The 22,088-nt window shown below is 45.5% G+C and overlaps 2 long non-coding RNA genes across 3 annotated transcripts in view; one reads left to right on the top strand and one right to left on the bottom strand.

Moving 5' to 3' along the window:
- The window catches only part of LOC135821909 (uncharacterized), a 41,111-nt gene extending 27,545 nt beyond the window's left edge, over positions 1-13,566 (bottom strand). The window contains exons 1-3 of the long non-coding RNA XR_010554406.1: positions 13,148-13,566; positions 10,537-10,604; positions 7,088-7,237 (exon numbers count right to left, since the gene is read on the bottom strand). This is a non-coding gene — a long non-coding RNA (uncharacterized LOC135821909). The remainder of the gene's footprint in view (positions 1-7,087; positions 7,238-10,536; positions 10,605-13,147) is intronic.
- A 1,656-nt stretch (positions 13,567-15,222) lies between these two features.
- Positions 15,223-21,536, top strand: LOC135820961 (uncharacterized). 2 transcript variants are annotated; one of them, XR_010554230.1, is made up of 6 exons: positions 15,223-15,469; positions 17,194-17,351; positions 18,296-18,371; positions 18,831-18,994; positions 19,339-19,392; positions 21,470-21,536. It is a non-coding gene; the product is annotated as an uncharacterized LOC135820961 (long non-coding RNA). The 2 variants fall into 2 exon arrangements; XR_010554229.1 differs by having other exon boundaries at positions 20,927-21,531.
- Positions 21,537-22,088: the final 552 nt, after the last annotated feature.

Raw genomic sequence — 22,088 nt, 5'->3', positions numbered from 1 at the left:
AGTCACGACAAATCCAAACTGGGCCTATTTCTCTTTTCCGTGTACAAAGAAGGATAGAAAGATGGATGGATTAATGGATTAATGGATGGAGGGATGGGTGGATGGATGGCTGGAGGGATGGATGGAGGGAGGGAGGGAGGGGGAGGGAGGGAGGCAGGCAGGCAGGCAGGCAGGCAGACAGACAGGCAGATAGGTAGGTGGGTAGGTAGGTTGCCGGCAATTGCCAAAATTACTCCTTTGTACTTCCTCCGGAAACAAAAACTTCGTGACTTTTTCACATGACTTTTCAAGGAGTTACTGTGCTTGACAAAAGTGTTCTATTGGAAAGGAAACACTTCAACACGCTCAATAGACATGTGTACAATATCTACAAGATTGATTGATGGGAATAGAATCTCAGTCTGAGTCGCCATCAATTGATTCATCACTGCTGGAACCAACTGAAGTGGCCGGTCGATCGACTCGCTTTCGCATGTCACGGAGCAGCTTCTCCGCGCCTCTGATCGTCTTCGCTGTCACTATTAGTACCGGTACGTGATTTATACCAGTACCTTCCCTAGCATGTAGGTGGAGACTCATTATCGTGTCCGCTCTCGAGGATGCCGGAACGACACGCACAGGCAAAGCCAAACATTTCACATTTTCTCCGAATCGTAGTCGTCCCATCACTTCACGACTGTTGGGAGGAGATCTTGCCTGTTCTCCTATGCAACCAAGGAGACATCTGTGTGGAGGCTGCTGAAAAAGGCAAGATCTTCCACGCTGAGGTATGGTCTCCGCGGGGGCTGAACGACAACTTTGATTTTGAACTTTCTAGCTTTGCTGTGCTGCACGAAGTGACGGGTGTTACATCTTTGCCTTTTGGAGTTTGACATCATGCCGACCTATTCGCACTTTGGCTGGTGTTTTTGGGGATGCCAGAGATTTCAAAACGCTGGCTGCTATCCCTTTCATACTCTTCTTACTCCTCAGTGCCATTGTCCTGCTCTCTCTCATTCTGAAAAATGAGCAACGACGAGCAGCGAGCGCAGCGATTTTGTTGGCAATGTGCCTGGTGGACAAGAATGCAAAAACATCGTCGCTTCACTTGGTTTACAGCACGAAACCCTTGCCTTGCGATGGCTGTCGAATTTCCATAATGTGAATCATTCCTTCCTACTGTTCCAAAATGTCATCTGTTGGTGTTTCAGGCCGACATAGCCACACAGAGAGCGACAGAACAGAAGCAAAAATCAATGAAAAAGTCAAGAAGTTTTTGTTTCCAGAGGAAGTAGATAGATATATGTTGGACTCAGTAGAGCGTCCAGCCCCTATATGATGTCCAACCCCTATATAGAGTCCATTGGTCCAAAATCCACTGTACAGAGTCCAAACTTGGAATCAACTGTGAGCTCAAAGTTTAGATGGACATCACTCCCTGTATAGAGTCCAGCAAATTGGCTTCACCCCTATATAGTAACCATTGGTCCAAAATCAACTGTACGGAGTCCAAACTTTGAAATCAACTATAAAGAGTCTTTATGTGGACAACACTCCCTGTGTAAAGTCCAGCCAATTAGGCATCCCCTATCCAGAGTTCGAAATTAGACATAGGATCTGCTGTAAGCTGTGAATATTGTCCAGAAAACGGCCTCTACTTTTAATCATTTACATCATTCACTTCTCAAGATAAAAAATAAGGATTGAGGCGCCACTGCAGCCCCTTCATTACATGAAAAACCCTACAAACACCATCCGCAAATCAAGTGGTCTCTTCGCAGACGCTGCAAATTACAATTATCTTAATCATGTAGTGTTGCCAAATTATTGTGCACGCACACACACATACACCCACCCACACAACGCCAAGAAAATACCTAGAAAAAAAACCAGAATCGAAAGAGAATAATGGAGAGCCAAGGATTAATTGAAAAGGCGACGAGGAGACAATAACTTTATTAATGCGATTAATAGTATAAGTGAAGCGGACATTACAAAATGATGAATGAGAATACATGTATCTAATATGGTTGTTCCTAATCGATTTTCTTGAGACTATCATCAGGGAAAATCGTCTCACAATAGAGGGAGGCTATACGGAGAAACAAACTACTTATAGGTTATCGGATAGTGGGAAGTATACAAGGTGAGGTGTGAAAAAACACCAAAGTGGGAGAGAAGACGAAAGAAATTAGAAGAAAAGATGTGAGAGTGTTCTGACGGTGTGAGCTACTACAAAAGGTGAGTGAAATGAAGGCGTGGAAGCAGGTGAATGTGATAGAGTGAGGAACTGTGAGGCGTAGGTGTATGCGAATGAATACGTGTGTGAATGCTAGGTGAAGAGTCTCAGTTTTGTGACATTTTCTTTCTGAATGCATAGATTAGGATTGTGTTTACGGATGAAAACAGCTTCTAATACCTTAAGTTCACGAAACCTACGAGCACGACACAAAACAGTGAAGCATGAATCATCATACACTGAGCGGCATTGGCTACTAGACAAGAGGTGTTTCTTAATTGCTGACCCTTTCGTTGTGGTCTCACCTTCAGTCCGGTCATCTTCATCTTGGTTGTCCAACTCACTCTCTTCATCACTGCTCTCACCTTCCTCATCCTCTTCCTCTTCCATCCCGTCCTCTGCACCCAACGACAATCCCACGCTACTGCTCGCTGCCAGTCCATGTCCGGTTGTAGATGCCATTACCAGCGCACGAGTCATGCTCCTTGTTACTGGTCGAAAGGGAAAAGGGTCAGCAATTAAGAAACACCTCTTGTCTAGTAGCCAATGCCGCTCAGTGTATGATGATTCATGCTTCACTGTTTTGTGTCGTGCTCGTAGGTTTCGTGAACTTAAGGTATTAGAAGCTGTTTTCATCCGTAAACACAATCCTAATCTATGCATTCAGAAAGAAAATGTCACAAAACTGAGACTCTTCACCTAGCATTCACACACGTATTCATTCGCATACACCTACGCCTCACAGTTCCTCACTCTATCACATTCACCTGCTTCCACGCCTTCATTTCACTCACCTTTTGTAGTAGCTCACACCGTCAGAACACTCTCACATCTTTTCTTCTAATTTCTTTCGTCTTCTCTCCCACTTTGGTGTTTTTTCACACCTCACCTTGTATACTTCCCACTATCCGATAACCTATAAGTAGTTTGTTTCTCCGTATAGCCTCTATTGTGAGTAGTGGTCAAACGAATGTGCTAAACAGCGAATCGAACCTTCTCTGAATGTTCCTAACGAATGCCGAACGAATGTCGCCCGTTCCATGAAATCAGTAAGAAATTATAGCTACCAACCAGTATGTAACACTAAAACTTTTGTAAAAGGCACCCAAATCATAAGTGAAGTTGCACACTGCAAGTCTGCAACAGAGACTGTAGATGCCATGACTCATTTATGAAGTGGACAGTGATGGTAATGTACCCCTCCGTTCGTCTGCTTGTCCACAGGTCTGTAGTCAGCGCCATGGAGCTGGCCTTTTCAAGGTTCTCCACCTAACCACTGCACCAGCAACTTCAGGCCCGCGACGTGCTTCCGCTGAATTAGCTTTGTCACTTGAGTTGCAGGTAGCCAGGCTCGGGGTAGTTCATGAGCGAAAGGAACCCCCGCACCAGTGACTACGTTCACAGGCCGAAGATCTCTGCACACAAATTCCACCAATCGGTCGTCGCATCCAGAGCCTCAGAGGATCTAGCCGCTGGCACTTTCTTTGCGTTGAAGAAGGCAGTTATCCCTCCGTCCTTTTTCGGTATCGCCCCTGCGCCATCCAAGTCGACATAGTGAACGTCCTTCAGATGGTTACGTAAATTCGTTGTTCCGCCATGATCTGCCAAGTCTTTCGGCGGCTTGCACCGAGTACACGTAGCAATATTGTCGTGAGAATATAGATAATATTGTCAGCCGTTCTCTATTCCAAAATCCCATACGGCAGAGCGCCTACTGTTCTCGGCCATGACGAACGTTGGGTGGATTTGATGAAGAAAGACTCAACGACGGCTCTCAGCACTAGTTATTATTTCAGACAGACCGTCGAGTGTTGTCACGACTAAAATCGCCTGTGGCACTGCACTTCCAGTTTCACAGCCGGGCGCGGTGCACGCATGCAACGTTCAACCCAGACTAGAGTTCACTGCGCAGACTAGACCTACCGTAGTCTCTGGTCATGAAGACAGCGCGGCACGGCTTCAAAAGTAGACGTGTGTACGTGCTTGCATGCATGAAAATCGCTGCTACAACTTTACAAGTGCAGAGTTCACAGTTTTGTGAGTTACGATATTCGTTTGGGCGGTCAACTTGGCATTCGAATGTCGACTCGAGAACGAACGTTCGAAGCTTCTCAGCATTCGTTTGACCACTAATTGTGAGACGATTTTCCCTGATGATAGTCTCAAGAAAATCGATTAGGAACAACCATATTAGATACATGTATTCTCATTCATCATTTTGTAATGTCCGCTTCACTTATACTATTAATCGCATTAACAAGGATTAATTATTTGTTTTCAAAAGATTGTGCGAGCGCGCGCGCACACACACACACACACACACACACACACACACACACACACACACACACACACACACACACACACACACACTTATACAACGCCAAGAAAACACCAAGAAAAGAGAAGAGACACAATACACACGCAACTCCAACAGCCATGCAAACGCCCACCCATTTACACGTAAAGTCAAGAGCGATAAATAATTTTACGAAACGAATGCATACGTGGGCGGATGCACGCACGTTTACATACATGTACATGTAGTAGTGTAAGAGAGTAACGCAGTGCAGTAGTCAGCATAATACTAGCACATGCTGAGAGTGCAGTAGCAAGCTTCACCATTGCTCATGGCCATGCAAGTGTTCAGCAGGACTCAGTTCCGCAAGCTTCTGAAGATCAGCACACCTGCAACAAATAGATAGCACAAGGATACGCTTATTACCGTAATGATGCATAGGAGCACACAACTACCAAATTCTCAACGAATGTGATGCTCAATGAAAATCCATCCACTCAAAGACCTGTGAACAGGTGACGGTGGGGACAATAATCTATTAGTAATACGAGGAGTAAGATCGTTTGTGCACACTCAAGACGCACAGACACACCAACATACATGTAGTGTACACGGTGTTTCACTTCACTGCAACTAAAGTGAAATGAGATGATTTGAACAATCTGTACGGCGTTGCCGTCAGTCAGTCTTCCCCAAGATGGAAATGCAATGATTTGTTGTCACGAGGCAGTTTCACTTACACAGTGTCATGTTTGTGACATCAAAACGGTTACTTCATGGAATACGAGTACATGTATTAGCTTGAGAAGCTTTTTCTTGTCATCGGCATACAAAGAATCCTCCTCCTACTACTACTACTAGTACACTGGCACTGCGCTTCTGGTTCCCATTGTATTTGAAATCATACTAGAGCCTAGTAGAGGAAGAGTGGAGTCCATATAATTATCATAGGGATAAAAATACATTTCTCATGAAATAAATTAATAATTGATGATAGCTAGACGATCGTATACGATTGATGCAAAGTCCTTGTAGTCCTTGAGGACTACTAGTATTACGAAGTTGTTGATTATTTTTAGGGCATTCATTCAAGCAACATCAAACAAACGCGATACGATCCTTGAAAATGGAAAAAAATCAAGCATAACGACAGAACAGCAGACCAATCGAAACGAGTAAAAGCTTCCTTACCTCAGTCATCGTCCTGCCATGTAGTTGGACAGCCTTTTGACACGGTGGTACAGGCAGCTCTTGTGGCGACGGACGAAAGAGAGTGTCAGTGTATCTGACTCGTCAGATTGGAACTGTGCTGAACTTTTCTCGTTCTCCGCTTTCTGCTTTCATCCCTTGCTCTGATGAAACCGTTCAAACGTCTTACTGGCAGCAATGGCCAGCCAAACAGGGGATCCTTGTGGCGTCGAACGAAAGAGAGTGTCGTGTACCTGACTCGTCAGATTTGAACTGTGCTGAACTTTTCTCGTTCTGCAATTTCTGCTTTCATCCCGCGCACTGAGGAAACGTCTTCAGAGAACCACAAGACGCTTTCCAGATTTGATTTTGAACGTCTCCTTATCCTCCTTGGTTACCTCGAGACAGATTACTGTCAGCAACTGCACAGCAGAACTGGCAGCCATGGCTGAAGTGAAGAAAGGAATGCGCTGCCACGAGGCAAGCAAAACTGAAAAGGTGTTTGTTCTCTTTTTGGCACAACACACAGCAGTACAGGACGGCGTGACTGGATAAACTGGACTCCTGGACCGTGAATAGGGGGCTTGTAGAAAAAGTGTACTCCTTATAGGGGATTGCGCGGCAGGATGAAGATGATCAAAACTGAGTGGACTCCTAGACTCTGTATAGTGGATTTTGGACCAATGGACTCTATATAGGGTGCTGGACATCATATAGTGCATGGACTCTATACTGAGTCCTACATATATAGATAGATAGATAGGTATAATGATACACAGATAGATAGATAGAGAGATAGAGAGGTACATAGATATCACCCCAACCCCCATACACACAGGCCCTCTCCCCCCCCCCCCCCACACACACACACTCTCACTCTCTCTCACACACTCACTCACACACACACATGCACACACACACACACACACACACACACACACACACACACACGCACACACACACGCACATACACACACAAACACACACTCTCTCTCTCTCTCTCTCACACACACACACACACACTCAAAGGTGCAAAACCAGACCTAACCACACCAGCCCCAACATATGTCCATGACGACAGTCTCAGCACATGTCTGGTTGAAGTGAGAGATGATCCGTCTCATTCGTGAGAACGAATATAGCATACCTCATACTCGTATTCCGTTGAACACTACTTCAGACGGAATACTTTGGCAGTAAATGTTATATATTTGTCCTTTCTTGGTAAGCAGCAGGTTTCGGGCTGTTTATCAGTAAAGCAATTCCACCTTCACCAAATGCGCTCTCTGGCTTTCTTGCCAATAGAAAAAGAAATGCATGTGAGAAAGGAAATGCAAATGTGCCGGCTGCGGACGGATTTACAGAATATACTTCATACTCACCAGAAGTGACACTCTGGGACTTCGATGGTATCTATTGGCAGCAAGTGCGATAACCTGGCCGTTCACAAAAAGCTTGGCCTTGATCTCCTCAGCCTTGTCCTGTACGCACAGGTCCACAAGCTCATCTTGGAAAGATTCCATTCTGTGAGCCTGAACAAAACAGATCAATGTTCCTTTTAAAGCATATATTGCCGGCTACTTTTCGTAGTTTGAGCACTCTGGCGATAGAGCGACGAGCTACCTCTAAAATGCCCCCCCCCCCCCCCCACTACGTGGTTCGCGGCTGTAGTTATTATCATGTATACTTGTATTACTATTAGGTCACTTCGCTACTACATGTATATACCGTCAGCTGTAATGATTCTATATTCATCCTTTTCCTGTGTTATTTGTTTAAGTAAATAGTTTACATTTTTGTAGTTAGCCGCTTCCAGTTATATTTATTGAAGTAAATAGCTGACATTTAGTGTGTTCTTAGGATTGTCTTATTCATTCCCTTTTGCCTATCCTGCAGTTGCATGCGTGTGTGCTCCTCATTGGCTTCGCTCGTTCCTCTTTTCTTTTGTTCATTTGGCTTATGCGAAGGCTAGCCCAGCTGGCTTGGTGATGGTAAAAGGAACAAGCATAATGATAGAACGAAATAGTGGTTGCCACTTCGGCGATGATTTTTTTAGGAATGAGTTTCCTCCCACACTGAAGCTCGCTCTATTCCGCCGACTTGACTTGACACTTGACTGACTCACGACTGCCATCCAGAGCACACGAGAAATCCATCGAATCTTCGACTCGGCAAACCTGCAAGAAAGCACCACTCTCTGCTCAATACACAGTGTTTCGGGGAATTCACCCCTCATCAGTTGAGCTTGAGTAGGCTGAGGAAGATTGTGCCTGAAGAGCACCATTAATCATCGCCGAAGTCTCAACCACTATTTCCTTCTGTTGTGCATAGCGCAGGCTGGTGACTAGCTGGTTTAGAGGTGACAGCGTTGTGAATGGCCCAGGGTCCTCTGAGTCTGTTCTCACCGTCCAGGAGCGACACTGACTCACGCTGTTATCAGGTGTTCACGCGGTGTTTGTCGCACTGGAAACGAAGCGTTTCTGTAAGTTTGTATCCCTGGTGATGTTTGTGCCTGGAGAGCACTATACAAGTGGTGCTCTTCAGGCACAATCTTCCTCAGCCTACTCAAGCTCAACTGATGAGGGGTGAATTCCCCGAAACACTGCGTACTGAGCAGGGAGTGGTGCTTTCTTGCAGGTTTGCCGAGTCGAAGATTCGATGGATTTCTCGTGTGCTCTGCATGGCAGTCGTGAGTCAGTCAAGTGTCAAGTCAAGTGGGCGGAATAGCGTGAGCTCCGGTGTGGGAGCAAACTCATTCCTAAAAAAAGTATAATAATTAGGGCTGAGTCGGGTAGCATTTTCTTCGGGTATCGGGTCCGGGTAGTTTTCCACGGGTAGCACGGGTACCCGATCGGGTAATGTTCCCATGGTAAGACCACAATGCACACCGGCCCCTTCCCTTACACACTGGGTAGACATGCAAGAATTATTTGCACACGTGCACTGTAGACCTCTCTCTACTCTTTCTACATGATGTCATCTGCGACTTCGGGTTTTCGGGTACGATTCAGTACCCGTCTACCCGAGGTCCTCACGGGTAGCACGGGTACCCGACTACCCGTGCACACCACTAATAGTAATAATCAGATGTGCCCTCGTAATGTCTGTGGTGCTCGTAGCTGTGCTGGTGAGGCCTTTTATGGCCGAAACAGCTTGCTGTCTACAGCATTGCTTAACTATTTATCTATGCTGATGGGTCGTTGATTTTATTTTGATTTATCATCTACTTGGTCCGACTTATTAAAATGTGCGCTTCACTTCAAAACTCAAGATTTGTACAAATGAGCACTAGAACTAAAAAATCAACCAAGAAACGGTATATAGATAACTACTGTATCATCTCTTGGGCGGACCTTCTAGTTTCCATCGCTGGGCTGGTGTCTCCGGGCGCATCGGCAATGGCGCCACCCTGCAAAACACCCACAGTTCTGTTGTCTCCTTCAAGCTACGCTGCCCTTCCTTGATGTTTTCAATCCAATAGGCCCGGTTTTGACGATCGCCTTTGCATCTCCCGCGCGCAGTGCATCTACCAGAACGGTGGCTGTAGGAGTTTTCACCCGACGTTCCCACGAACTGGATGACACGACGCTTGTGCTGCTGAACGAGTTTCTGGATGGTGTGTTTGCTGAAATTCTACCCAGGAAACAGTGACTGCATCGATTTCAATACACCAGGAGGGAATCGAGAACGATCACCCAGGAGTTTCTGGTGCTATCCGAAACTTTGTAGTTCCTTGGTCCTTTTTTATTTTTTATATATTAGCCCTTGGCTCTCCATCCGAGTCCAATTTCAAATAAGGGTTTAACTATGAAGGTGTGTTTCAATAATGGACTCGGATGAAAAGCGAAGGAAAATTTTATTGAAAAGAAAAAGGACCAAGGAACTACAAGTCACACCATAATGTCCACTAACACCACCAGTTACTAAACAATCAGCTCATGCGATAACATTGCACGACACTGACCGACTGTACTGGCGTTCTACAACTAACTGCCTAACAGCTCCAACACATCTTGGATGCGCACTCCAACAGCCGTTCAACTTGGAAGGTTCTAAGTTATAATGATAACATTGTCCAATGGTCTTGCCAGTATAGTCATTGACATGCATGAACATCGCCAACGTCCTTCACAGCTGAGACTTTCAGCTCGTACTTTCAGATTTATATTTACTAATGGGGTTTATGTACCACCCGGACTCGTTACAAAGAGGGAGTACCTGAAGAGCAACTTGTAGTCCCTTGGTCCTTTTTTCTTTTCTACAAAGTGTTTCAATCCTTCCCATTTTTTGGGACTGACATGATTCTGGTAGGAAACAGCTGTGCAATTTTGAACAACATCAATACACTACCAGCATTACCGGACATGGCAAAAATTATATTTTCTCTCCAAGTTGGCTCCGTTTATCCCTGGGTCGTCCCCATTCACCCACTATGACCGTTTGGTCGAGAAACCCTTTTTTTAAGGTATTCGTCAAGACAAAACATCGCCAAAAATTCTCACTGAAACACCTTCAGACAAGGTACAAGAACGGGGGCCACCACGCAAGTTTTACATGTGCATCGATGTTTCGTCGTACATGACTAGAATCACGACATAGCAGTTGTGCGCTCTAGGATTTCAGGTATGCATTGCAGTAGGAAAATCAAGAATCGAAAAAAAGTTATCTTTGGGGCGTGGCTGCGGGCCTACAGTACCTGAAAAATGCATGGTGCAACGGCGTATGCGCACGACGTACGTGGACTCTTAGCAATATGAGTGATAATTTGAAGGCCATACAATTGGTGTACAATGCGCATGTGGAGTTTGAACTAAATCACTGATGAACATACCGAAAGCTTACCGACCCGACATCTGACGCGACAATCAGCCACTTGCCAATGGTGCAATTCCCACGGATCTAGAAACACCATGACAGCGGGAAATATGGCAGTCAGAAGACCAGGAGACATACAATATGTTACAACTGCTTCCTACCAGCCTCTGTGCTCTGAGGACCCAATAACCAAGGCAGTTTCATTTTCAAATTCACTGCTGTTTTGTGCGTTAGCTGGAAAAAGCGCGCAATTGCTCCTTGTGACGGCGCCATTTTCTGATTGATCTTGTTCTCTATATTCTTTCTTTCTCTCTCTCGCTTGCCATGGTTTGTGAGGCCTTTTGATTCTGCCATGACTGGCTCTCACCCAACCTACCAGTGTCATTATTGGTAGTCAATTGTCAGGTCAGCAGATGTGGTATTTGTTGAACACATGTAGATAGATAAATTCACGAGCTCATCATGGTCATTACTGTACATGTGAAGAGCTGGAACGCAAAACCCGCTACATTATTATTAATATTATTATTATTATTATTATTATTATACGCGTTCCCGCGTTGAAGTGTAGCAGCAGTATGCTGCGTCCACAGCTTCGCTTATGCAGAATGGCTTGGGTGAGAGGAGAGGGGAGAGAAAGCAACAAGGCAACCAACAGACAATGTAACGAAACATAAAACCCGCTACATCCCTTAACTTAACTTAATTGACCACTTTTAGAATTGGGTACCTCAACTTGAACTTTCCAAATACGATCTCTTCGTTGCACAGGTCACTTCAAGATAAATAAAGAACTGAATTCACCAAATTTTCGGGTGTGGCCCATCCTCAGGGTGAAAACATTCAACTAATGCCAACAAAAACTGAAACAAGTAGATATGCAGTGTGGTGCTGTAGGAAGGCGATGAGAAGAGTGTGGAAAATAGGAGCTAAAAATGTGTGTATGCGTGTAGGCTAGCAGTAATGGTGAAAGGTGTCGGGAGAAAGGGAGGGAGGAAAGGACAGAAGTCTAGAGCTGTATCTATATCGATTACTGCGTCCTAGAAATGTGCGGGTGCAGAAAGTCAGTTTATTATTATTTATTTTTTTACTATACACAGCCCTACTAGACTTGAAAGCATGTGCATAACAACAAAAGAAGAGGAAAAGGACAACGTATATTGTGCATGTGTACATGCACTGTTGATCTAAAATGTACGTAAAAAAAATTATTGTATCCTACTACTGAAGATACAGGTGGACATGTACTGTCGTGGACATGGAAATCCGGTCGCACGTCTAGCGGCCCCAGGGTGCTGGCCATGCAGCCGTGAGTCCGTTCACACATTCATTTATGCGCTGCAGCGCGCTGGTCGCATCGGACCATGTGCACTGCCTGCAGCGACGTTTCGTTCTGTACGCGCTGAGGCGCCGGCCTTGGTCAATCGACTGGATTTCCATGTCCGCGACAGTACATGACAATTTTTATTTATTTATTTGATTTTTTTATCTTTAGAATCGTGTAATCGAAACAGACAGCATAATCGAAATCGCTTCGTCGTAATGATCGATTAGACGGATAACCGATATAATTGTTTCAGCGCTAATAATCGATAGTCGAATTGATACAAGGGTAGGTTGACCGATAGTTGAAAAGTGTAATCGTTTCACCCCTGAATTTTTTTATAGCAATGCAATTTTCGAATTGGGCTGGTCTTGATGCCAACATTCTTACTACATGACAATTTTTTTAGGAATGAGCTCCTTGAGCCTCTTGTACGGGCAAAATAACACATTAATTTTGTGAAGCATGAACACAATTACAGAAAACGAATCATCGGATATAGTAATGATTATACGGACTCAGTAGGATCACTGCAGGTTCACTGGATGCCTGCCTCAGCCACCACCAGCACTGCAGGGGACTCAGGCACGGCAGGAGCAAACATGCTCCTTGAGCCACGCAGGCACATGGCACCACAACGAACCAGGGCAAACCCAAGGCGGCAGCGCAGCAAGAAGATAATCTGCACGTATGGTTCCTTGCTCTTCTCAGCCAGGAGAGAGTCGACCCGCGAGAAAAGCGCATTGGCATGCTTGCCATAGCCACCAGAGGCAGAAAGCACAACGGGCACGAAGGAGGCATGACTTTGGTCATGACTTCGAGTACTCGCTCTTTGTACTTCCGGTACAATTCGAAGACGCAAAAGGGTTGAACACCCGTACATCAATACAGATGCGCTCGAATCGGCCACCCCACACACCACTAGCCGCAACATCCAGCCGAGCCTGCTCCTCGGTGACAGCTGTGCGATGGCGCTACATGACAACTCAGATCCTTCAAACATGTAAATATTTACATGTACAAGCCATGCAACTGCTAATGCTTGTATTGTTTTAGCGTGCATGGCGCGGACAACAGACCATGCACTTTGTGGGATAGATAAACTAACCACCGCTGCTGTAGACAAGCTGGCCAACGTTTCATTTCATCCCCTTCAAAATTATTCACACTCTGCCTGGATCGTGCACAGTATTGTTCGATCCTGGAGAAATGGGAGACCGAGCCGGAATGATAAACTCCGATCTCATGATTTGAATGGAATTATTATTATTATTATTATAAAACACGCAAATTCGGACCATACCTCGTCAACAGTATGTGGATCACGAAGAAGGTGGAGACCACGGTGCGTTGTTCCCGAGCGGGTCACTACCGCGCACCTGCCAGCTGCAAAACTAACTTTATGGCTTCTCCCAATGGTGCAATTCTCCGCTCAATATGTTACAAGACCGCTGGCTATACCGCTGGCTGACTGCATCGCCTAGAACACTCTGCCAACACCGATCGAATCAGTTGTAGTCTCCAAAGGGCATGCTGATGCGCGTGTCCGAACAAACGAGCTGTCCCGACCCTACACTCTCGTTCTGCAACAAACTGAGAGCTGTGTGACAAGCTATCAGTATGGTAGGGCTAATCCCTGATCGGAGGTGCGGACGAACCAACAACGATGCATACACGTACACAGCGCTTTGCAACTCCGTGGCGAAGGGTAAAATCAAATAATATTATTAATAATTATTTCATTCTGTATTGACACTGCAGCTACTGCACTGACGGAGTCGACAGCGCTAGCGCTAAGCAGAGTGCATGCGGCTCAAAAAGTAGAAGGACCTACATACAGTATCATACTGTATGCTCGGCTCATTTTGTATGGGTACGGGTTTATCATTCAGGTTTTCACGACTCTTTGCGTGCTACGCAAAGAAGACTTAGTAGTGAACACAGTGACTCAGTGTAGTACTAGTACTAGTTTTGAGATAGTACGGAGGATTAGCAAGACGAAATTCGCGTTCGCGTTCGCAAACATTTTTCAGTTCGCGAACTGGATTGCGAACTTTCGCATTTTTCGTTCCGGGAAAAGTAGTCGGAACACGAATCGTGGATTCGTGTCAGGGCAGTCATAAATTTACCACGCTGTACTGCCTACGTCGTGTCAACATCATGCATGTGCGAATTCTGTTTGCTAATCCTTCTCATAACGCGAATTCCGTCACTGAGTTCGACTTTCTTTGGAGAGCGAACGCGAACGCGAATTTCGTCTTGCTAATCCTCCGTAATAGGTGTCATGCATGCGCCAACTAACTAACTGTGTTGTTACTTGACAGCTACACGTAGCGCCGCCCAGGCTGCATCCGCTATGCCATAGTACAGACTACTAGTACATAGAGTACATGTACCGTAAAATCACACATGCACAGCTGTACAGGCTCCTGCCCAAGACATGCTGGCTGCACGGACCGTGCGACAAGTACAATGTCAATGTAGGAAATCTACCTGTCAAGCATTGCTGGCATGAATGCAAGGCATACTAAGTATAGGCTATACTATACTGGCATAGGCTATACTATACTAGCATAGGCTATACTATACTAGCATAGGCTATACTATACTAGCATAGGCTATACTATACTAGCATAGGCTATACTATACTAGCATAGGCTATACTATACTAGCATAGGCTATACTATACTAGCATAGGCTATACTATACTAGCATAGGCTATACTATACTAGCATAGGCTATACTATACTAGCATAGGCTATACTATACTAGCATAGGCTATACTATACTAGCATAGGCTATACTATACTAGCATAGGCTATACTATACTAGCATAGGCTATACTATACTAGCATAGGCTATACTATACTAGCATAGGCTATACTATACTAGCATAGGCTATACTATACTAGCATAGGCTATACTATACTAGCATAGACTATACTATACTAGCATAGGCTATACTATGCGCGCAAGGTTGACGGGCCCGTCTTCCCCCCAGATGAAACAGATGAAACAAGATGAAACGAGATGAAACGAGATGAAACAAGATGAAACAAGATGAAACGCCAATGTACGGGCGCAGATGGGGCCGAGATGAAACGAAATGAAACAAAATGAAACAAGATGAAACAAGATGAAACAAGATGAAACCAAATGAAACTCGAAGTACGGGCGTAGATGGGCCGCGAATGAAACAAGATGAAACAAGATGAAACAAGATGAAACAATGTACGGGCGGAGATGGGCCGCGCGCAGTGCACCCGGCGTGACGTGCACGAGCGAAAAGAACTGAATTAATCCAATCATTGAAATAGTTTTGTTTGCAGAGGCAATTCGCACAAGGGAGGTATAGAAATTTGATGGCTTGCGAGTGACAGCACGAGCCGAATTTATTGCCCGTGGAAGTACCCACGATAGGAATACACTGTTGGGAACATAATGGCGCCGCTGACGGTACCTATGTAAGTGGAATTACTTTATTGGAAGTACCCACGACGGGGAAAATAGTCTCTCTAGTATTGTCGGTGAATGGTGATGGTGGTGGTGGCGATGGCTACTTTCCTCTGCTCAGAGAGAACCCCTGCATGTCCTTCGTCGTGATGCGAAAGAGCAGTGGATGCAGGTAAAGGCCGTGTCAGAGAATTTCGCCTAGTGCTGTGGCCAGGGTGAAAATAAATTAGGGCTGAAACGATCATTCAATAACTCCAAGCGATCAACCAATCTCTTTAGCGATGAATATCATTGTAACATAGAAAAATGTGGGCACAAGTTATGCAATCGAGTCCACCAACTAAACCAGATTTCGAATAGTCAGACGTGCACAATCTAGCACGAACCTGACAAGGAGTATGCTACATTAGCTGTGGCCACCAGTCAAACACTCTAAATATACCCAGGCTACTGCTCAGTGTTTGGTATTCTGTAAACATTTCAGGCAATTGTGTCGACACCTGTAGGCATCTGACTGGTCTAAAGCCTAGTTCACATTCGACGTAACACTGACGGTACAGGACATAAGGGCCTGTCGGGACGGCTGGGGTGAGCTGTAAAATCTTTTACGATTCGTACGACACGACATGCTGCAGTCGTTGCGATGTTCTCCAGCGAACGGCGCGAGTCATAAGGCACAGTCCGTGACGGGGTGACTTTCGGACCTAATTTCTTGTTTTTCGGGACTTCTTTTCAATTATTTCTCCTTGAATGAAGCGAAATCAAGTTCACAATACCAGTTTTTCATGGAGACAAAAAGTAGCCCTGAAAGTTGTGCCATTCGAATAGTAGCCCTAGGAAATGATAAAACAGTTCATCTGTCATTCTCCTAAACTATCCCTAAATACCATAAGTGACATGAGATCTTATCTTGCTAAAATTCAACTCAAGTCGTGTTAGCCATTCTGCGAGTTATCATGGGAAGCGCAGTGTTCGAAATCCTAAAATTTTCCTAGTACGAATCGGGAGTGGACGGCGCACGCCGCCGCCTCCTGTTCACACTCAAAATGCAACCGTTTTGTACGCTTGCGTCTCCGTCTATGCCCGTCTACGGTATGAAAAGTTGAACTAATCCAAGACTTCCCGTCGCTTCCCGATCCGTACGGTAGTATGGTTGCGTTCCCGTTCCTGGTGTTCACATTGGACGCCGTCAGACCGTCCTGTCGCTTCCCATCGATCCTTACGCCGCGTCCCGTCGAATGTGAACTAGGCTTTATCAATATGAACTAGAGGAGTTCATGTTGTTTCTAGAACGAAGAATCAGGCTTGTCGTCACCCTTTGGCTTGAAGCTCTTATCACCAACTTCCGCAACGAATCAATCGAAAAGATACAGTCTTGACTCCCGATCTCTTTCATAGCCACGCATCAATATTTCTGCGCTTGAAAGTACACGATTGCACTCGTATCCACAATTGGATGGAGTGCAAGGGCTAGAATACTGCCACTGGTATGCATGCATAAAAAATCGTTTGCATTCGCTTTGAACACTAACGATTATCGATTGCGCTCTTAAAACGATCAGTTTGCGAGTTATCTGTATACTTGTTTCAGCCCTAAATGCGTTGCCCTCGTAGAGGACATGGATGAGCAATGATATGAGCAGGGATGTGAGTACTGATGTGCCTTTCGTCCTCATATTTTACAGAGAAGACGTCTGCCCCCTATAATAAAATTAATGTAGTAATGATAATGTGTTGCCCTTTCATCTTCTCAGGAGCCCTATGCCTTTGCCTCTTCTCCCCTGGACTGAATGGACTGGACGCTCTGTCCAGTAAACGATTTGTAGTGTAAGTTAGGGTGCACTCTCTCTCTTGAGGATTTGCCCACCTTGATGATTGTGCTCTCCGTGTTATTAGAAAATGTCTCTACCTGCCAGGATGGTATAAGAGCACGAACTGAATCACCTGTTGGTGCAGAAGGCTTGGAGGACTGCTTTTGAAACAGTTGTTCAAATTTCCTGCACCTCTTCGTAGCCGTTGTCTGATTGCTGCATTCTGGGAAGACTGAAGTTAAGGTTAGTGAAGCTGCACAGTCCCCGTGGAAATGTTTATGCTGCAACTATTTACTGCTGACATGTATTTATGTATTTCAGGAATCTCCAGAGGGTGAAGGCTTGCTGCAAGCTCCGTCCCTTCAATGTCGTGATACATCCGTAGATCAGTCGTGTGCGTGTCCTGTGCTTTTGTGAGCATGCTCCTTTGCACATGCCTTTGTCCTGTGCATGCGCGGGCATGGGCGCGCGTGTGTGTGTGTGTGTGTGTGTGTGTGTGTGTGTGTGTGTGTGTGTATGTGTGTGTACGCCAACAACACCGTCCGTGCACATGTGCATGGACGTGAGTTTGTGCGTTTGCCTTTGTTATATGCATACAGTATTATCAATTTATCATGCCTATACAAGCCTTGCCAGTGTCTCGATAGGAGAAGCAGATACATGATTACACCACTTGGGTTTTGACCTTCTTTGGCTGGGGCGAACGTCCAAGGAAAGACTCCCTCTGGGCCAAGGTGTTGGCGACAGTTGAGAGTTGTCCTCTATTTTGCAGCGGGGGACAGCGTGGCATATTTGGTGCCGGAAAGAGTGCAGTTGCACCTTTCACGTTACTGTAAAATTTGCTAGGTCACTCCCTTGAAGCTGGAGACTGCTGATACTGCTGCTCAAACGGATGCTGCTGCTGTTACTCTCTGCTGCTACCATGGTCGTTGCTTTGTATCAATGGTGAAAATTCTCAGATGAGCTTTGGGTCCGGGCACTAGAACCCTGCTGCTGCCTCTGCAGCAGTTGTAGAAAGTTTTATAATACCAGTGTCGATGGTGAACTTCTGCTCTTTTTTTTATCCCAGACACTTTGTGCTCAAGAGACTGTTAGGTCTTTGTGGTGTTGTCGTTGCTGTTTGGTTATACTAGTTGGCGTCTGTTTGGAAATATATTGTGCTTTTCTGTGTGTTCATGTGAACGTAGAAGCCCTCACCGAAACCAACACTACGTTGCTGTGTTGTTTTCTTCCAAGATCGGGCACAGTAAAGGAGACGACTCTGTGAGTATATTCGCAGATGAACTTTGGGTTAATAGAATGCAGGTGCTGCTGCTCTTGTGCCGGGCTGTTGGTGTCAATGATGGGGTGGATCATGCTTTCTCTTTATATACCTTTTGTATATTTGTGTGTAAGTAGGAGCACATACCAACACGTAATCTTTCTAAAGCCTAGTTCTCTTTCGACGCAACGCTGACGGTACGGGACGTAAGGGCCTGTGACGGCTGGGGTGAGCTGTAAAATCTTGTACAATTCGTACGATACGACATGCTCCAGTCTTTGCGATGTTCAACAGCGAATGGTGCGAGTCATAAGGCACAGTCCGTGACGGGGTGACCGTCCCGGCGTTTCCCGTCGATCCTTATGTCGCGTCCCGTTGCGCCCCGTCGAATGTGAACTGGGCTTAACAATGGCATGGAGACAGTTTCAATTGCAGTTTAATGTTACTGCACTGCCCTGCAGGTATCAAGGCACTACCCAGAGGGAGGATGTTGGCCTTCTCCTGATGGGAAAATGTCTTCTTTCTCATGGCGTGGCCAGGACTGCACTGACCCTACCATCCACTCTACCTCTCTGGAAAGGGACTTGACAACCAGTCAAGATGGAAGTGCAGAGATATACCAGCGGTAAGTCACATGCTTAGGATATCCACTTGATGAAGGAAGGACAGGTGCTCAACTACTACACCAAAATGTGAGCATAAGGAGATGGGCTGATGGGTCATGGATGGGTGACAGGTCTTTGCCCGGTTGCTGGAGTATAACAACCTGGGTCTTTGATTGGTTTAGAAGCGGTCCGCTCTATTCGGGGTGCCATCCTCAATTAGACGGGCAGTGAAGATCTTGCAGGATCAATCGCACATGTAGAATATGGACATGTGGATGCGGGCAGCAGATCTGTAATTTCCAGTATCAAAGTTCAGTTGTATTTGCTTTTCTTTATTTTCTATTTGTGATGTTGTTCACTGCAGCTTCTAGCATTAACTGCCAATTTGCACTGACGCAGCAAGACTCCCAACAGTCAAGTATGTTTCATTGCATGCACTAGGATTACAGTAGAATGCCGATTATCCGAATGTCAACTGTCCAAACGGTCAATTATCCGAAATTCCTGTTTGCACTGAATTCAATTCAATAAGTCGACGTATACCGGTAAAATATGGTAACAGCGGGACTGTAGGGTGTGGCATTTCCATGATACAGTGGAAAATTTCACGATTTTTGGTGCAAACATAGCTCGTACGCTGCTCGATTGGATATACAATGCAGGTTCTTGGAACCACGGACACGACTCTTCGATTCAAGGATCACAACACTTCGGGATCTGAACATTTTAGGTCCGGGAGCTGTTCGCGGTTTTGTCGCTTGTCACGGTTGTGGACTCGTCGTTGTAGCATAAATGAGGCTGGACTATTCCAAGCGGAAAACTAAAATATTTCTTTCTCAAAGCGCAATCACCGGCCCGGAGGAGCACACCTTCTCTAACTACATACCGGGTGCAGTACATGACACGTCCGTGTATTGACTAGTCTCTTGTACATTTAGATCTACCACACGACTCGCGTAGCGCTAGCACAGCAGTGCGGGTGTAGTCATGTACTACTACTACTACAGTACTGCCGGGCGCCGAAGAACGGACCGCCGATGAACGGCCAGGCTATGATTTCGCTATTTTTTAAGAACGGTCTAGGTAGAAACGTAATGTACAATATGAATATGATGTACACTCAGACGTATAACTCTGCATAAATGTACATGTAAGACTGTACCATCGAATATGAACGAAACTGCTGTGTTCGCCAAAAATAAGAACGGGCTAGGCTAGAACCCTGACCCCGTTCTTCGGTGCCCAGCAGTACTGTAGTGTAGTGTTCCGTATGTTTGTTGACTATGGCATGCACGCAGAAGCCAGCGGATGTAAAAAGTCCAACTCGGAAACGGCTAAAAACGGGGTATCCTCAAATTTTGCCGAGCTGAAAATCACAGGGTACGTAGGGCTTGTAACAGTGAGTCGAATGCTCTTGGTACGAAGAAGCTGCGACAGATGGTTCTCAAATCGAACGCGTTTCGAATATTGGCCATTTTGCACACAAATAGATGGTGTGGCTACCTGGCTGCACACTGTGACCTTATCACCTGGATCAGGTAGACTGCGTGCTCGCTTTCGCTCATTTTCGATTGGGCGTATCTGACGAACCATGGACCGCAGCCTCCTCGGAAAAGAACATTCGACTCAGCGCCCCAAACTCTATGGGTCCTGAAATTAAAAAAATTCAGCAGACTTCCCCTCTAATACGTAAGGCAGAACTTATTACAGTCCTTGATTAGAAGTTGACATATTCTTGTACGAATCCGGTATCTTTTGTGAAAAATGTATGCAAGCCTTTTAAAAAGCATCTCCCACCAGGCATTCGATCGAATTTTTCATGGCGTGGAGATTTGTTACGGCGTGAACCGATGCTTGGCGTGTAGAATTTGCTTTTTGATGTGTTCTTTGGAAGATGCAGTCTTAAAAATGGTGTGGATGTCTTTGTTTCTGTCCTTCTGCTGTCCTCGTAGAAAGAATAATATAGACGTGCAGAAAATGTAGGAGGGGCGATGACATCAGAAGGACACTCTCAGGTTCAGGGTACCTGTACTGCCCCAATAAAGTGGGTCAGATCCCAAAACGAGGTTGGCCGAAGCAAAAAAAATAGAAGAGCCTGCCTTGAACTGAATATGAGGAAGAAGAAGAAGAAGACGAAGAAAGAGAAAGAGTAGGAATTTGTTTGTGTAAACTTTGTTTCCTCTGTCTAGGCTGCCATCGCATTATAGCAGCCAACAGTGTGTGTGTGTGTGTGTGTGTGTGTGTGTGTGTGTGTGTGTGTGTGTGTGTGTGTGTGTGTGTGTGTGTGTGTGTGTGTGTGTGTGTGTGTGTGTGTGTGTGCATATGTGTGTGTGTGTTTGCGTTTGTGTGCACACGCTTGTGTGTGTGTTTGCATGTGTGTATATTCTGCTAATCTTGACTTAAATTTCCACATCTGGGCAGATTGTGTTCTGTATGTGAATTTATCTTCATTAACTTGTGCGCTACGTTCCTTTCTTCACGTTACGGCACTTTAGTATTGTTTTACTTGAACATCATACTCTCGCCCAACTTTGTTTCACCAACAAAGGTTTATTCTCCAAAGTATTTCTAATTGATTGTGTATGCGTTTCATACTACTGTCAGGGGCGTCGGAAGGTATCTTAGTGTGGTACGGTCAGCCATCTGAAGTACAATTGACTCGTGGGGGAGTGGTGTCTGATACGAAAATTTTGGAATTTTATACCCCAGATCAGTGTATTTTGTTGACTCACGGGTATCTGGGGCAAAAAGTGGTACGGTAAATACCGTAGTGACCGTACCGTGTGCGACGCCCCTGACTGTTGGAATCCACCAGCTGTGTTTCCTTGAGGGGCGTATCCTTACCTGGGATGTGTTTTCTCATTCCCGGCAGCAGAAAGAGCTCTACAATATGGAGGGGGCTAATCTTCTCACAGAAAAGGGGGAAAAGGGGAGAAAAAGGGGGAAAAAGAGGGGGAAAAGAAGAGCGGGAAATTGAAAAAGAGGGGGTAAAGAATGGCGGGAAAAGGAAAAAGAGGGGGAAAAGGATGGCGGGAAGAATCCACCGTTTGAATGTGCATACATCTAAAGTGAGGCTATTTCCAGGCTCTGCACAAGTACACATCCACCACGGCC

Source organism: Sycon ciliatum, chromosome 7 (assembly GCF_964019385.1).
Source record: "Sycon ciliatum chromosome 7, ocSycCili1.1, whole genome shotgun sequence".
NCBI lineage: Eukaryota > Metazoa > Porifera > Calcarea > Leucosolenida > Sycettidae > Sycon > Sycon ciliatum.
This window is presented reverse-complemented; position numbering and strand designations above follow the sequence as displayed.